Here is a 13461-nt window from a genome sequence, read left to right as displayed (position 1 = left end):
TTTTTTTTTATTTTACAATGATGCAAAAGTGATGTGCATTCAGTAGAAATCATACTTTGAATTTGGATTTTGATCCTTTCCTGGCTAGCAATAAGCAGGATGATACTTTCTCATGATGGGCAGCAGTCCTGAGCTATAGCTCCCAGTCAGCCACATGATCAAGAAGGGAAGCAACTGCTAATTGACTGCAGATTGTGTGGCTCAGCTCCCATGCTTGCTAGGTTAAATCTACTAAACAAATGCATTTTTCAACTGATGATATCTTCAATGTACAATGGATTTATTTGGACATAACCCTATCATAAGTAGAGGAGTATCTATATTATGTAAAATCATACATCTTATACATGCCATGTTTGTATAATATGACATATAATATATCATTTGGCTACAAATCATATATAAATGTATTTTTACTAGAAAATTACATAACATAATATTCAATCAAATACATGAAGTACATATATATATATGCATTCTAAACAATTTATATGTTTATTAATAATCTGAAAATATAATTTTTGAGAATCAAAGTGATTTTTCTGTTTTCATTTTTTGTTTTTTGTGGTACTGGAATTAAACCAGGGGTACTCTACCACTGAGCTATACTCCAGCTCTTTTTTATTTTATTTTGATAGAAGATCTCATTAAGTTGCTGAGACTGGCCTCAAACTTGAAATCCTCCTGCCTCAACTTCCCAAATTAATGGGATTATGGGCTTTCACCACCATGCCTAGCTTAAAAGTATTTTTGTAGACATAATTATAACTGTATTTTGAGTCAGGGTACTTTAATCATAAATCATACATTAAAAACATCCTTGGGGCTGGGGATATGGCTCAAGCGGTAGCGCGCTCGCTTGGCATGCGTGCGGCCCGGGTTCGATCCTCAGCACCACATACAAAGATGTTGTGTCCGCCGAAAACTAAAAAATAAATATTAAAAAATTCTCTCTCTCTCTCTCTCTCTCTCTCTCTCTCTCTTAAAAAAAAAAATAAAAAAAATAAAAACATCCTCACCCCAGATCTATATAACACCTCAAATTTGGATTGCTCCTCCACACAGGTCAGTCTAATAATGACCTTGTAGATTATGCTATCCTAGAATTATGACTATTTAATTAGGTGTGAAAATATTTTTGTTAAAGCATCTTCTGTTGATGACATGGAAAACTGAATAAGATTTCATTTGTGAAAGTACTCATTTTATTGAAAATAATATTAAGCCATGGTTTGATAACAAGGAAATATAGTAACCTGCTGGCAAAACAATTGACGCAGAGCTAATGGTGTGCACCAGCACACAAGGAAATAATGTGTACCTGTTACCATTGGTTGCTGCCTGTGCTATACTAGTTAAATATTTTTAATTGCAATCCTAATTGTATAAATAGATACAACTTAAATGTTCTTGTGTTTGTGTTAAAGTGTCAAAGGTAAAGCTTTAATTTGTAACCCTACAACTCCTATTTTATGCATTATAAACTTTGGTTTAGAAACAGCAGCATTTGTTTTCTTTATGATCCTGTTAGTTCATTTTCAAAGCATACGAGCTTAACTTAATATTTTAACTGGATAGGCTTATTTCTGCTGGATAAAAAGTACATACCATTATTCTTCTATTGAAATAAAGAAGATTGAAGGACCTAAGTTTTCTTATTCAAGAACAAAATTTTAAAGGACTTAGATCATCTTAAAAGAGATTATTTGGTTTTTATCAGACATGCAAAAACCAACATGAACATGCATATACGTAAGTTTGATAAATATGCCTCCACTTTCCATGATGAATGAAAAAGATTAAAATTATAAATTCAGCAGTTTGAAACTTTCATTGCATAAGCTAATGTTTGACTTTTTTAAAGCTGAGATCTAAACTTGCCAGAAATGATCTCCTTTTTCTTATCTTTACCTTTTCTTAATAGTATGGTATGTCTAGCAATGATTTCAAACAGAAATGTCATTGTTTTCTGTACACCTTTTGACAAGGCAGGCAGTTTCACTGGGCTTAAGCAAGGAGTGATACAAACAGTCTAAGGAAGTAAAACTAATGAGCTTTAGTATAAAAAAATAAAGTGTGAAGCCAAGTTAGCAGTGGGTGAGAAAACTATATACCAAAAAAAAAAAAAACAAAAACCAAAAAACAAAAAAACCCAGAAAAACAAGGGTGAGTGTGGAAAGATACACAGACATTAGTTTCCTAATATGTGTGAATATAACATAAAATACTTGCAGAAAAAAAGTGTAAAAGAGGGTGAAAAATAAATTAAGCACATGTTCACAACTGTAATTCCTCAAAGAACTCTCACCAGGCAGACCAAGTAAAGATCATAAGACATTAAAGTCACTGCCCAGCAGAAGTGATAGAAATTTCCATTGCAGTAACAAGTGAAGGTAGGCAGAGGCTATGAGTTGCACAGCCCCCTGGGTTACTGGCTGAGGGCAGCTCAGAGTTTCCAGTTAGGCAGTTTTGATGTCTTAAAACTGTCTTGGACTTACAGTTAATCCATAAAGAATCACAGTATGCATTACATTCCCCAGAGACAGAAAGTATGTCTAAGTGGGAAGACAGTCTTAATGTGTATTCTGAAACGAGTGTGGGACACAGAAGAAAAAAATTGATGGGTAAATACTTGAAATTTTTGAGGATTTTCTTTTCTCTCATTTAGATTTGCCCTATAATTTTCATTATTAACAAATTCACATTTGTTCTTATGCCATTATATAGATATAGATATAGATATAGATATAGATATAGATATAGATATAGATATAGATATATAAATAGTAGGAGAGTTTATAACCATTTATGATCAGTGACAGAAGTTGTTTATTATCTTAGACTCTTCTACCTTAATTTTACTACTCTGAATATTTTTCCTTCCTACCTCTTTAGTATGATATTGGAATCATAAATGAATCATTTTAAAAAGTAAAATCCAGATTACCAGATTGATTTAATTAACAACCACTAAATGAGTGGTTCAAATCAAAACTTCACTTCTAAAGCAGCTCTTCTGTGATGTCCATTTAGCATTTTTCACCCAGGTGGTCTCCAGGAAACACAGCTTCCACTTCCCTATGATTACAAGTGGAGGCAAGAGGGTCTCACTGTTCTTTCTCAGAAAATAGTGGACTGAGTTTTTTTCCCCTTCAGGCTTCTCCGTCTACAAAGAAGAAAAGAATTGTCATACACAAGAAAACCACAGTAATTTTTAGGCTTTTCTATTAATTTTCTGATGATCTTCTATGAGGAAATTCTACAAGGTCATAAAGCATAACTGTTCTGTCTACTTAAATATCATTTCCCGCAACTTCATCCTCCATAGAAATAGCAGAAAAAACTCTCTAATGATTCCTTTCCTCTTTAGAAAAAAGCCCAACCTTCCTCACAGAACCATCATGTATAGCCTTTGCCTACATCCATCCTGTCTTCCCATCTCACAATTATATGCCAATAATACAGAATTATCACACATGCTATTTATTGCTTTCATGGCTGGATTTGCATCTCTTCTTCCATTATACCTAACTCCTCATACCCAAACAATTCAGTGTCTCCTCTCTGGATTCCTTCCCTGAAAATGGTCTCTCCCACTGTGTCACAGGGAGTGCTACATCTCCATTCTCCTGCATGTTCTAATAACCAGTGCCTACCGCCATCACTCCTTTTGCCATGTTGTATTTTAATTGAGTACTTATCTGTCTTCATTATCATTCAATGTTCTGGAGGGCAGGGACTTTATGATTTCTTTAAATTCCATGCCTTGATAGATATACTAGTACATAGTAGACACTAAATAAATGTTCCTGGAATGAAAACAAATATATAAAAAGTAAGCTCAGCTGAACCATCCAAATTTAAAGTCTGATTCAACTTTGCTGATCTATCCCCATGGATTTGCTTGCCTCAATCGTAGTCTCCTAACTCTCCTTTACCTTCACTTCTCTGTTGGATTCTATCTTGTGTTTCTTTGGTTTGGTTTTGGTTTTGGTTTATGTATTTTCATTTTTTTGTTTTGTTTTGTTTGGTTGCATTTTACTCAAACCTTGTCTGCTTTCTATTTTTAGTTAATACTGGATTAAAGTTGGTGAACTTACATGGATTAAACGGTTTGTGAAAATTACACCACGATTTAGGTTTTAAAAACTGCCCTGGAATAATTGTAAATACTATGATGTTTGAATAATTAACATAAAATTCCTTCATCATATGCATATGCATCTATTTGGTCACCTGCAGATTCAAAATTGATATCACCCCATGAATTGGCATTATTGACTCTTAGTTTTAGTTTATGATAATCCATTGAGATTTCAAAATTCTGTAGTTTTAGAGCTAGGTTTTATCAACTTCTTTTCCTCCACCTCAAATTTTTATGACTATCTTTTCCCCCTACAATTAAGGTATAGGGACAAATAACATACCAGAGGGAAGAACATTTTGATTATTTGTAAAGCACCTGAGTAAATGGTACCTGATTTTTTTTTTAACAGGATTAAAGCTAAGATGGCCATCCTTATGGTAGTTTTTAGTATCTGAAAGTAAAGACCTTCAATACCCAAGATACAAAACAAAAGCCAATCATATATTACATTGCAAGGAAAGCAAAAGGCAAAACACATAAATCAAGCAGAAGAAAAGCATAATGGCAGAAATAATAATCATTCACCTTCTTTGTGGTGTGTGTGTGTGTGTGTGCGCGCGCGCGCGCGTGTGCATGCATAACAGAAACAATGAGAGAGACATTTTAGGATTCTCCTTATCTCAGGCTAAACTCACAAAGGGAACAGTATTACCTTGACCTTTTCTAGACTTGGTTAAAAATAGATTTTTTTCACCCATAACCATTCACTAAGTCAGAAAGTGTTTTTGTTTTCGTTTTTTTTAATTTGAATTCTGTAAAATTATATTTGAATTTACCAGTTAGCCATTCCAGATGATATGCCTCTGTTTTTGCTGGCTTGAGACCAAGTGACTGTCAGTTATTATCTACTTCAATCACACTTGAACAAAGTACACTCAATAATAACTAGCAGGAAACAGTGCAACTGGATTCTAATGCAAACAGAAAATCTGAACATTATTTCATTTTCTTTAGGATTTTTCACAGACTTTAGTGAAATTATTACTAAATACCAGTGGCACTCATTGAGTTAGACAGTCTACTTGTTCTATCGGCACCTATTTGCGTCCTTTGTACTGATTTTGCAGAGACACAAAATAAATTGCCTGCTTGAGTTTAAACTCTTTACCTTTAGGCATTTTCCTTACTATTGCCTCCCTCCCTCCCTCCCTTTTTTAATCCTTGCAAAGTTAGACACCATAGAAAAACTGTTATTTGCCTCATAATGGCCTCTTCAGTGTGTTTCACAGTCTTTTGTGGAAAATAATGACATAATGATAGTGTTCTCAGACCTATATTTTCTACTTGATAAACCAGCAATTATATGATTAAAGCATTTTTAGAAACTCACATTAAGTATATGATACTCTAGAAACCAGTCCATCATACTAATTACACAGTCAGAGAGAAATAATTTACATGACTAAAAACCATCTGAAACAGTATTTGTGACTAGTATGGATAAAAAAATAAGAAGTATGAAATAATTCTATTTATAATATACTTTTTAATGTTAGGACTATAAATTTGGTATTTTGTAAATCTGGTTTCAACCTTTATTTTCTGTCATTAGTAACAGGAAATTGTGCTAAACTCTGCTGGAAACATGTTGGGTGCAATAGGAATCTGATTATTTCTCTACAAAAAAACATGTACTTGCAGACAACAGAGACAGGTGAGCAATGCCCAGGCATTTACGATCTGTGATGAACAGCGATTTTTGCCCAGGACTTTTCTTAGATACATCACAATGGCAAATTTGACTAGACTTATGATTTTCTTGAATGTCATATCATTATACCAACATTATGATGAGCCGGGAGAGAAGTATCTGTATACACATAATTTTCCTCAGAAAACAGAAAACCCATTTAACAGGATGCACAGCATGTTATGAGGGATTTACCCTTAAGACCTAAATATCCTAACAAGTACAGTTTTGCATTGTTTTGTTTAGCTTTTTGAAGCACCAGCGACTCTGCTTTATTTCCAGTTCATTGAGAAAGAAAAAAGAAGTTACAGTGCTCAACCTCAGAACCAACCCTTCAAAGGGATGATCTCACAGGATGACATGGACAAATAATGGGTTACGGATATAAAACATAAAATAAACCTATGTAAGAATACACAAGACGTGTACAATAGGGCTAACCTGTTTGTGGCCAAGGGTGCATGTGAATTAAATATGGTACAAGGAAGAGAAGACTTTTCATAGTTATATGTATCACCCATTCAAAAACTATGTCAGCCTTAAAGAAGCAAAGGAGTCTTGATCTCTGTGCGGAATGGGCACTATGGAGAGTGAGTATACCCTATGCTATGGTAAAGCTTTAAGAGTGAAACTCACTCCTGAGTTCGATCTCCTCACCACAAGGAAAAAAGAAAATGAAGGTGAAAGTCACCAAGCTTAGATGCCTTTCACTGTTGATTTATTCCACCTCTACCACAATCCCTTGAGGACATTGGTTTCTATGTCTTCTATATCCAAAGAAGTTGAAAACACACCACATTTTATGTTATAAGGATAGTAACAGAGCAGAATCAGACCACCACAGGGCATTCTTCAGGTGTCCAAAGTCCAGTGATCAGCATAACAATAAATATATTTGACAGTGCCTGGGAGAGATGGTAAGGAAACCAGCCATGGCCAACAACTAATTGCGATCCTTCAGCTTAACCCCAGCCCTTGTCAGTGAGGCATCCATTCTCAAAGTCTCTGCCATTTAAAGCACTGCAAGGAGCTGAGGATTAAAAACCAAGATAGCCAACAAAGTATAGGTACCAGACATATCTGCAGTTACCTGTTTCTTCCAGATCTACACTTCTTGGGTCATTCATTTTGTGACTAAGGAAACATTCACCTTGATATTAGGAAAGGAGGTAAAGGAATGATTACTTTGTCAGTCATTTGTGCAAAGGATAATGTGAAGAGATACTGCAACAATGGAGTAAATCATCACAGAGCCACCCCACACAGAGCCACCCCACACAGGACATTGCCGCTCCGCCAGAGCAGTGGGTAGCAGGGGAAGAGAGGATCATCAGTTGTACTTTGCTGTCCCTTAGCTGGTGAAGAGCTGATTTCAAGATTAGGAGTTAGTAGGACTAGGATTCCAGTCTTCTGAGTTCAGGTTCACTGCTGCTTATGCCAGGCATTTTCTTTACTACCTGTTTCTCCTCCACAGATAGCAAAGACTTTCCATGGTGTGCTGCAACGCTCACACCAGAAGTGAGACACATGTTACTTTATAAAGTTTTCGGCTACTCTGAGAGAGGAGTAAAACAAAAACATGCTGGTCTTTTTTTGTTTTGAGGTTTTTCTTGTTTGTTTTGTCTCTAATGAAATTTCTTTGTAAAGGTCGAAACTATTTAAAAAAAAGAACTACTGTGTTTTGCAAAATGAAACATAAACATTGATTAGAACATTCGAATTTCAACTCAGAATGTATGAACACTGCCTCCTGTGAATTTGGTATTCAGCTGAAACTACTGATACAAAGCCAGTCTGACCTTATCAACTTATATCTTAAAATGTTTACAGGAAAAAATACTGAACTTTTCTTTCTTCTACCTCTACCCAACCATATTTCTCTCACCTTCATGGTTACAATAGAAGGCAATGGGACAGCATCAATATCACACACTGGAGAGAAAGAGCCAAAACCTGATGGGAAAAACAAAGTATACTGTAGTTTTGAACTATTTAAATTACATTGAACTATTTAAAATACATGCATGCATACCCCCTTGCCTTGAGGAAGTCTTCTGATTTTGTTTGCATGTACTTTGGTATGTTCTGGTGGAATTCTCAAGCACACTAGCTCTGAGGCCTTTAGTGTGAAAGCTGGTGGTCTGAGGCCAGACAGTCTACTCTGTTGTCCCTCATTTTCTGTGCTTATGTTACACTGAAAAAAGTTTTAATGGTTTGGTGTAAATAGAGCAAGATTAAAAAGAAAGCCTTTCTAAAGAGACTTTCAGAAAGTTAAAGACAACAATCATTACATTAAAAATTCCATCATTAGTGCCTTAATACTATGACCTATCATAAAAATGCTATTTTAATTGTCTTATCATCTGTTTAAATGTTTTGTGTTTATTGTTATTCCCAGCAGCTAACAATGAGAAAAAAAGCAGCAATGAACTCAGTTTGAGACCACTTATTTTACTGCAAATCATTACTAATGAGCTCTGAAGAACATGTTGCTGACCCTATTTCTTTTGTAATTTCATAAAATTATTAGTAATGCTTATTACAAAGTACATATAAAGCAAATATACATATGTATATGCATATCTTAACAGATAAATTTTAATCCAAAAAACAAAGCTGTTTTGTTTTTAGTTTTTTCTTTTCCATAAGACAAACTGTGCTTAATGAACTTTACTAAAATTTCACAGAACTCAAAAGAGAACACAATGAAGAATGCAGACCCTGCATATGGAGATGTGTATGCAAGAAGTGGATTGCCTTTTAATCTCAGTGTGATTGAGAAGCTCTGTGCCAACAAAGTACTGGACTTTGTAATGAAACCCCCTTTCTCCACAGAAAAGTCTCAACTGGATTTCTCCAGAAATCTTCACCATGGCTGATTTTAGGACTATCAGCAAAAGAATCTCTACAAAAGAGTTCAATGTAGATAAACTTGCGATTTTTGTGTTGCCCTGTTTTACTTGGCCAGTGGCCGGGAAGAAATCAGCACTCCAGTTGCCGGACACCCCCTTTCTAGTTTTTCACAAACATGTATCCAGTATAGTAGTTTGTAGAAATGTATAAACAAGGCCTTTGGCCTTGAGCTGGGGCTTCACAGAGATGTCTACATTTCTAAGATAAGAGAAGTTACCAATTGGGCTCCATGGTAACAGCTAGCAGGGGGAGGAAAGAAAGGGGAGAAGAAGCTCTCCCCTTCTCAGATATTGTCCTTGAAGGGTTAACTTGCCCAGAACAGTGAAAGAAAGAAAAAAAAAACTGCTTTTATGTGAACTTCTACAGACTGTGAACTTCTGAGCCCCTCCTCTTACATGCTGGGTATGAAATTCTGAAACTACCTGAACTCGGGGTTCAGGGGATGGATTGATTACGGCAAAAGCTGTGCCCTTTGAACCTGGCTATAGCCAAAAAAGAAAAAAGAAAACTGTTTCCTGCTATCTTCAGTGCCTTGCCTTGTCTGTCCCTACAACAACTTAAAGTTAGGAAATGCAGGCCCAGCCCTGGTGGGTTACTAGGGTATGCTGAGGACTCCAGTGCTCACCTTTCATACTTTAACATGGATATAATAGCTTTTATTTTATGAGGCACTTGGAAGAATTAAATTTAGAGTATTAGCAAACACCTAATGATGATATATAAAATATCCATTTTATTTTTAATATCAGAACTTTAATGCCAAATATGTCATTAAGATTCCAGTATATTGATTCAAATATCTCAGATATCTATTTCTAAAGGTAATACAAAAAAATAGATAGGTAATTATATGAATTTTTATTTCATTATATTGTTGGAAATAGAATGCTGATGATATTTGTATTCAAGGGAGAGCAAATTATTTGTGCTTATCTCAAAGATAAGTGTTCATTTCCTCCTACTACTTATCAGACAAGACACAAAATGTTCATCACCTACCCCTGCTGGTGTTCAATTTTGCTAATATTTCAATGAAATTGACACAGATGCAACAAATAGGTTGAAAATCATAACCTAGCGCTTATACCTATTATAATATTAACTAATAGTAATATAATGGTAATTTTAATGCACTTATATTACTATGTAATTTTATCATATGTCATATGCTATATTTTTCTAAGTATTCCACAACTGGAACAATGGAACAAAATGGATTAATAAGATATTACAAGAGCTGGTTCTAGAATCTTATGATGTCAGACTCACCAGTTACCTCTGTGACCTCTAGTAAGTCACCTAATCTTTTCCAGTTTCTTCACTATGAAATGTGGATAGTAATAGTACCTCTGAAGACTGTTGTGAATGATCTAACAAGTTATCCCAGGTTTAGAGCTTAGTGCCATGTCTGACACACAGGAAGGACTCAATAAATGCTTGTTGTTACAATATGACTGTATATTTCTATACATGAGCATTTTGGACATGCTGACCAATTCCCACACTATATTTGTAAAGAACAAAAAGATTACCATCTATCTAGATTCATTTTCTTTTCTGAGTTAGGACATGTTTCCCTGTAGTTTATTCAGATGAAATCTAAGTGATTTCTGCTTTCAAGGTCAATTTGATTACCCAAATCATTTGACCCAAAAAATCTGTAATATACTTTAATAGCTTTATGGCCTCATATTCATAAGAGGCCTAGTAAAGTTTTATTCCAGATTTTTGACATATAACTTCATTTCTTCATTCATCTTTAAAAAAAAAAAGGGATTATATGAAACCCCTATCACAATCCAGGCACTAAATTAACTTGTGGTATACAAAGTTAAGCAAAATTTTAAATGCAATGTCTGCATACATGCAGTATGGAAGAGAACTTTTCATCAGAGTCATTACATAAACAAATCTAAAATTCCAACTGTAGCAAGTGATCTAAAGGAGAAAACCAAAATGCTAGGGGACTATATATAGTTCTTTGTGTGTGTGGGATTATTGGGGATTGACTCAGGACCACTCAACCATTGAACAACATCCCCAGCCCTATTTTGTATTTTATTTAGTGACAGGGTCTCATTGAGTTGCTTAGCACCTCACCATTGCTGAGGATGGCTTTGAACTCTTGAACCTCCTACCTCAGCCTCCCAAGCTGCTGGGATTACAGGTGGTTTTAAAGGAGAAGAACAAATTATTTTGGTGAATAAAGCTACTCTGGAGAAATGAAAATTGAGTTGAAGAAAGGGTTAGGGTACAAAGTGTGAGCAACTGTGCTCTAAGCACAGGGACATGTGTAGATAGGAGGGTTTCTAAAGGACCCTAGAGAAGGAAGGGGAGGCTGTAGTTTAGAGGAGAAGAATGAAGTGAATGAGATGAGGCTAGAGGAGTAAACCAAGCCACCCAAACCTGTCCAAGAGTTCGTTTATCTGATCCTAAGCACAAAGGGTAGCCACTGGAGAATTTTAAGCATGATCATGCCTCAGTTTTGAGGAAAGGAAGTGGGTGATCTGACTCTACGTGAGTTCTGTGAAGACACTTTGGAGATTAGAGTAATTGTGGAGAAACCAGTTAAGAGGCTGTTGCCAGGCTTCAAAAGAGAGAAAGCAGAGGCATAGTTAGATTAGGGCAAGTGAGCTAGAGATTTTGCAAGAGATGGAGACAGAGCTTGGTTTTCATAAAACATTCACTCTTCCCTGTCATTGCCCAGGCTCATTTTTTCATGTAAAGATATTTTCCTTCTGAAATAGTCTAAAGAATCCAAGGAAAGGTTAATAGTGGGTAAATGATTCCACATACACTTGAAGTCATGAAGAAAACTTTCTGAATAATCTGTATTGTTTCCTCCTAGGTGAGAGTCTGTTGGTATTGCTATAAAACAGCATTTCCTTTGAGAATAACAAAGAAAACAGTTTCCATTGAAACACATTTTTATTATGAAAATGATATAGGTAATAATCATTTACAAGAAATTAGATTAAAAAGTAGTAACAATTTTAAATCAAAACTGAAAGAAAGGAAAACACTTCCAGGATCTTTGGAATCTGCAGAACAAATAGCTGCTGTCTCTGGGAGAAGAGCTCCCATATTTTGGCGACTAAGCAACCGTGCTTTTATGTGTGATAACCAAAGCACCATCCTCCTTAAACGGTAAATGAATGAAAACGAACACGTGCGCGTACCCACACACACATACACATGCATTCCTAACATATAAGTCAAACATCCCACAGGATTAGGTAGAAAAACAAAAGGAATGGTACATCTTCCTTGCACAAAACCAAGACATAGAAACATCTATTACAATTTTCTCTATGATAAATTACATCTCGCCCCCTAAAAGAAAAAAAAATCAAATCATTGGCAGTCTAATTCTCCCAAAGTAGAAGTGAGACATTAATTTAGATCATTGTGCCCATTGAAAACTTACTGCACTGCAGGGATTTCCAATTACATAATGCAGAATCAGAACTCTGTTTGGGTGCCACTTGGCTGCCAACAGCCATGGGTGAGCTGTGTAACACTCCTCTGTCATGTAGCTCATGTGAGAAAAGAATTCTGCTGTTCCAAGAAATGGCACTCATCTTGGAGACCTTCCCAGTCACACAAAAGAGCATAATTTCCACATTATCCCCAGGCATACTGTCTAGGATGATAAGTCTATGATAGCTTTATGTGTAAATTATATACACAGTTCTACTAATGAAAGCCACATGGACTGCTTTTTGGAGGTGGCAATGCAGAAAAACAGAATCAATTTGTTCCTCTGTTTTTATAAAATGATACCTAAGCTATATACAATCATCAACAGAGACTGTGAGGGTTAGATGGTAGATAGGGTAATTGCACTGTGATTATTTGTAGATCAGGACTGGAGTTGGCAAGCAGTATCAAAAAGGTGCAGACTTAACTGGCTTATTGCAGTATTTTGGTTTTAAGCCCTTTAGACTTTTAATCTGGTACTTATCTCTGTTTTTCATCAGGGACTGCACTCTTTTTTGCACTGCGTTTTAATTTTTCTCTACATGAACACATACTTGCAGAAGAGACAGGAAGTAAAGGACAGATGAATATTTTCTTATATTTATTATCTATTTGGTGATGATATTCCATATGTGGTACACCTGTGTGCCAGACATATTAAACTGGAGGATAAGACCATGTTCTTTTCTCCTAGAAACTCACAGCTCTTTTGGTAAGGGTCAAAAAACATGACTTTTGTATACTGGCTATCAGTACCTTCTGGAGGATTTCTTTTTAGTTTATTAAACTCAACCATTTAAAACCAAATAAAAACTGGAAAACAGGGATAAGTATAGTAGAACTTAATATTTCTTGAGCATTTATTACATATACATTTGACATATATCTAATCCTTATACTTGTAATTATATTTTAATCTTATTTTAAAGATGAGGAGATGGAGGCTTATCCAAGTTGAGCAACTTCTACAGCAGTGCAGATCTAGCAAATGTAGAAGTTCACTTGATGTTGTCTTAATTCCATGGTGGTCTCTCTTATTCTTTTCTCTGCACTACTCCATCTTAATATCTATTCAACCTCAACATTTAAACATTAATGCAAAGGGTTTTTGTTTGTTTGCAAATTTTAATTGCTTGATTTGGAAAATTTTCTTTAATCCATTTTTCTCTTCTGAGGATCTTAGTGAGAAAGTTAATCAAATCCTTCATTGATTATTCCACTGTAATTGAAG

At 35.3% G+C, this 13461-nt stretch overlaps 1 long non-coding RNA gene across 1 annotated transcript; it reads right to left on the bottom strand.

Moving 5' to 3' along the window:
* Positions 1-263: 263 nt before the first annotated feature.
* LOC125618147 lies at positions 264-8029 on the bottom strand. The gene is made up of 3 exons (XR_007349384.1): positions 7870-8029; positions 7723-7790; positions 264-3166 (listed from the first exon to the last, which is right to left on the bottom strand). It is a non-coding gene; the product is annotated as an uncharacterized LOC125618147 (long non-coding RNA).
* Positions 8030-13461: the final 5432 nt, after the last annotated feature.

This window comes from Marmota marmota, unplaced genomic scaffold, assembly GCF_001458135.2.
Source record: "Marmota marmota marmota unplaced genomic scaffold, marMar, whole genome shotgun sequence".
NCBI classification, from domain to species: Eukaryota; Metazoa; Chordata; class Mammalia; order Rodentia; family Sciuridae; genus Marmota; species Marmota marmota.
The sequence above is the reverse complement of the archived record's forward strand: the minus strand, read 5'-3'. Positions and strand labels throughout refer to the sequence as shown.